Below are 5,610 nucleotides of genomic sequence, written 5' to 3'. Positions count from 1 at the left end.
CGGTACCGACGTGAGCGACCAGATGGAAGCCTACCAACAGACAGTTCCCGGTCTCATGTGCCGCTACTGGTACGACCAGTGCATTGCCGCCACCGGCTCCGATGCTGCTGCCCAGTTCCAGTGCAACCAGGCCCGTGACAACGAGTGCGGCAACCTGACCACCCAGGACGCCACCGACTCCGGTAACGCTGCCTCTTCTTCCGGCAGTGACAGCAGCCCCTCGGCTACCAGCAAGCGGCTCTTCCCCCCGACAGCACCGGCGATGCTTCCGCCAGCGCTGCTTCTTCTACCCCCACTGGTGCTGCCGCTCGCATTGCTGTCTACGGTACCCCCGCCCTCGCTGGTGGTCTTTTCGCACTTTTCGGCTTCGCCTTGTAAGCTAGCAATACTAGAGATGGATTGCGGGCCGGTCCCAGTTGGACGGTAATGAGGATGGATTTGCGTCACGGATACTAGCAAGGAGATACCACATATCAGGGATTACAGCATAGCGTTACAGTGCTTCGACGTTGGAGTCACATTGCATTGCTTTCACTGCTATCCACTTGTTCACGGCGGTTTCGTGGGAGACGAGGGGAGTTAAGGAGGATGCTTAATGCGATGTTATGAAAGGACACACGACTTGTAATACCCAATACTACCAATACCGCCACTGCCATGTTCTGTTTTTGTGCTACGTGAAGCTTGAGTTTTCAGTCCATGCATGTAACGCGTCGCGCGTCTTCACTCGCGGAGCGCAAACCACAATGCGTGACATTGGCATCCTCGACTGCTTGCGAAGCATCGCCACGTACCTGACCGTAAAATCGCGACGCTTGCCCCACAGAAAGCAACTGCCAGCTGTTTGCGCAGGGACTTGAAGTCTACCATGTTTTATGAGCTGTAGTGCTGGCGACCGCTATTCTATTGGTCAATGCTGAGTGCATGATCAGCCGGCTCGATGATAGGCGTTCTGCAGCTAACCCATGTCTCTGACGCATGTCTCCGAAATCGTTCCTAGATTCAACATTTCGTCTCCTTCCGATCAAAGTTTACCATCGGAGCCGCTTTTTGCTCGATATTTGAACCCACCCTCACCGCCAACAGCCCACTTGTCAGCTGAAGTCCGCTTTCGGCATCGCCGTATCACAAGCTCATAACCAGCTGCAGAGCCGAGGCCAGGCGGACCCTCCGCTTACCGACACAGCAGGTGTGAAAGTCGCAGCCCGAGCAGACGTGAATCTCCTACTGACTGCATTCAGACATCGTAAACATATAAAAGTGGCGGTCTCAAGATTTCTGTCGCTCGCGTCACACTCACCTACGCACTACGTCACCCCTGTCGCCTACTCCAAAATCTGCGCAAGCGAGTTGCAGTACCAATCAACACACCCTACATTACAAACCTGCAGAAAAAGGGCATACCTCAAGGACAATGGCGACTCTCAGTGCTGGGCGTAAGCATAAGGTGACGATAGTTGGCTCCGGCAACTGGTATGTAGAGCAATTCTAATGCTGGGGGGATCCTTCCAGTTACAGAGCTATGGATAACTGTTGAGCCCAAGTGCTGACTGCTACAGGGGCACCACCATGGCCAAGCTCGTTGCTGAGAACGTGAAAGAGAACCCGTCTCTGTTTGAAGAGACCGTGCAGATGTGGGTGTTCGAGGAGGAGTACACCATCCCAAAAGACTCGCCTCACTACAGCGGCTCCGACAAGCCTGAGAAACTCTCGCAAATCATCAACAAAGTCCACGAGAACGTCAAATACCTCCCAAACATCACGCTCCCTTCGAACGTCGTCGCCAATCCCGATTTACCTGATTCTTGCAAGGACTCTACGATGCTCATTTTCGTCCTCCCACATCAGTTCATTGCACGTTCGAGTCAGCAGCTGGTCGGCAAGATTCTTCCTTATGCGCGAGCTATCTGCTGTACAAAGGGTGTGGACGTTAGCGAGAAGGGTATCAGGCTCATGTCCGAGACGATTGGCATGACCCTCAACATCTACTGTGGTGCCCTATCAGGAGCGAACATTGCTTCTGAAATCGCCCAAGAGAAGTACTCTGAGACGACTGTAGCATACGACCCGCCTCCGATGGATTCGCGCAACCCCACTCCCAGCGGTTCGCCCAATGCCTCCCAGACGGATCTTACTGCTCATGTTGACCTTATCGATCCCAGCAAAAAGAAACCCAGCAAGCGTTCGGCACATTTGACTGCTCTTCCCAACGAGTATCCACCTCTGTCGCACGAGAACGTCCGGAAGCTCTTCCACCGCCCCTACTTCCACGTACATATTGTCAACGACGTCGCAGGTGTCTCACTGGGCGGCGCGCTGAAGAACATCATCGCACTTGCAGCAGGATTTGTGGATGGGTTGGGCTGGGGAGACAATGCCAAAGCAGCTGTTATGCGTGTCGGTATCTTGGAGATGGTCAAGTTTGGCAAGGCTTTCTTCGGAGACAGTGCTCGCACAAGCACCTTCACTGAAGAGAGTTGTGGTGTCGCCGACGTCATTACTTCGTGCTCGGGTGGCCGCAACTTCCGCTGCGCAAAGATGGCCGTCGCCCGTGGCAAGACTATTTATGAAATCGAGCAGTCTGAACTTAACGGCCAGAAGCTCCAGGGTACTAGTACTGCCTATGAGGTTAACGAGTTCTTGAAGGCGGAGGGTATGGAGGCTGACTTCCCGCTCTTCACTGCTGTCTACAACATCTTGGAAGGCAAGAACAAGCCCGAAGACATTCCTCAGCTCATTGAGAAGAAGCCATGACTAGAAGAGCCTAAACTCTAGGAGTCTGATACATGCTGGTGAGAGTGTAGGAAACGGCGAATAAGATGGTCACTTGGAAGCGAATACCCCTTTAGATAGAATAGATTTCTATTGGACAGTCCTTGGAATCCTTATCATGATCCTAATGAAACTGTACAATGATAAGCACAAAGTTTATTCATCCCGGTTGATCATTGTAGGATCCTTAATGATTTGTCTATTTCTAAGCGCACATGTGTTTGTAAGCACCTCTTTCGTACAACGTACACACTGCCCAGGCGGGGAATAGATGTGTGGCGGGTTCTGCGCGTCGCGTTCACTCTCGCACTATGTACGAGCATATATACATTTATAAGCGTATGCATATTCGCCAGGCACATGTGTGCTTCTTTCAGCATAGGCATCCTTTCTAAGCATATATACACTTTCTAAGCCATTGATGTAGGCGACACGGCAAAGTACCCGGCCGCGCTGTTAATGCAACCGACTGACGCATGCAGATTTGTACCTCCGAATAGCATCGGACTTAGTTACCAAATTGTCTTGGCAAGATCGACGTCTAGAAGTTAGAGCTTAGGTCCGCGGAGCCGATATCCATGTAGGCAACATTGACATCATACCAAACATGGAAAACTCGATCACCGATTTGGAAGACCGCCTGCCTACAACCTACGCATGCGTGTCAGGAATGCGAGATGGTCCACCTTACACGAGTGAGTTGTGACTCGTGTTGGCGTCCAAACATGCAGGGATACCTACCCAAGTGGATAAAGCGAGTAAGATCTTCTGCGGAAGGATTGATTGGTAATGCAAAAAAAAGTTGTTGGATCTTCACCCGTTTCAACCGCATCTGGGTTTGTTAGATGGGTGGAGTTCGCCTCGGAGTTTAGCTCCATCTAGCTTCTCGGCAGGGCACGTCAATCGCTTCATCAAATCTCAAAGATGACGACATGGTCTCGCTTTATCTCCGATTTCTCCTTCCCATACCTAAATTTTGGCCTGGTATCCCCGTTAGCTACGAACCCCGGTGTTCTCCTGGGCTCAACAGTGACTGCTTAATAACCATCAATTGAACAATCTGTCTGCGTTAAACATTTTGATTGCTCCTCCTGCTGAATCTCTTCACACCTCTTTCGTATTCTCCTTTTCTTTCAGTACAGCTGTTTGATACCCAATACTTCCGTTTGCAACATGTGGGGATCCGCAATTCCACCCGATCGAGACAATCGGCGCAATCCATGGCACGAGGATGACTATCTTCGTGATGGAAGAGAAGAGGTGGTAACGCCGGACAACCAGAGTGAAGAGGATAGTCCAGATCGCGAGCGCCTGAGACGCGCAGGTACCTGGGGTGAGAGAGATGCAGGAAGACTGGATACACGGGCCGCAGCAGAAGATCTCGAGGTTCTACGAGGAGAACTTGCGTCTCTCTCAAAGTCGCGATCCCGAGGCGCGCAATCGCAACGATCGAACCCACTTTCCCGGACTGTAAGTAGGGTTAGCGGGCGTCAAAGCCAGAGCCACCGTCGAGGATCCGTCACACGCGCAGAGGAGGGCACCGGCGACGCAGAAGATGACGAGCCCGGAGATATCGGAGCCCTCGCGGATGAGAAAGAGGACGATTTCGAACTCGACGAGTTCATGCGCGAGGGCCACTTCGAGAAGCGTAAGGACGGTCAATCCGCCAAGAAAGTCGGTGTCATCTACAAGAATCTCACTGTCAAGGGCGTGGGATCAACCGCTACGTTCGCGAGGACGTTGCCTGACGCAATATTAGGCACCTTTGGGCCCGACCTTTATAAGATTGTCTCGGGCTTCGTTCCGGCATTGAAGCTTGGCAGGCACAAGCAGATGAGGACGCTTATCAACGACTTCTCGGGTGTGGTCAAGGACGGTGAGATGATGCTTGTTTTAGGACGGTAAGCAGTATTCCGGACTGTATGCCAGACAAATACTGATCGATTATATCAGCCCCGGGTCCGGATGTTCGACGTTCTTGAAGGCTATCTCCAACAATCGCGAATCCTATGCTGCTGTCGAGGGCGATGTATCCTACGGAGGTATCCCAGCCAGCAAGCAAAAGAAGCAGTTCCGTGGTGAGGTCAACTACAACCCGGAAGACGACTCGCACATGGCCGATCTCAACGTGTGGCAAACGCTCAAGTTCGCTCTCACAAACAAAACCAAGAAGAATGAAAAGCACGAGGTAAGTCTCGAATGTACAAAACCCTATGCGAGACAGATACTGACATCGTATACTACAGATTCCAATCATACTTGAGGCACTCCTAAAGGTATTCGGCATATCCCACACAAAGTACACCAAAGTAGGAGATGAATACGTCCGTGGTGTCAGTGGAGGTGAACGCAAGCGTGTCTCCATCGCCGAGACACTCGCCACCAAGAGTTCGGTCAATTGCTGGGATAACAGTACTCGGGGTCTTGACGCTAGTACTGCACTCGACTACGCCAAATCGCTCCGTATAATGACCGATATCAGCAATCGTACGACGTTAGTGACGCTTTACCAGGCTGGTGAACAGATATACGAAGTCATGGACAAGGTCATGGTTATCGATGCGGGCCGGTGCATCTATCAGGGCCCAGCGAACGAGGCCAAGCAGTATTTCCAGGATTTGGGATTCAAGTGCCCGGAACGCCAAACGACCGCTGATTTCTTGACTGCGGTTACTGATCCTACTGAGCGTCAATTCCAACCCGGCTTCGAGGACAAAGCACCAAAAACCTCAGAAGAGCTGGAAAAGACCTTTAGGGAAAGTGATGCGTACAAGAAGGTATTGAGAGAGGTCTCTGAGTACGAGGCTGAGCTCGAAGCCAGTGGCTACGTCAACGCCA

The sequence above is a fragment of the Alternaria atra genome (genome assembly GCF_907166805.1).
Source record: "Alternaria atra isolate CS162 genome assembly, contig: 28, whole genome shotgun sequence".
Lineage (NCBI taxonomy): Eukaryota > Fungi > Ascomycota > Dothideomycetes > Pleosporales > Pleosporaceae > Alternaria > Alternaria atra.
Note: the sequence above shows the minus strand (reverse complement) of the source record.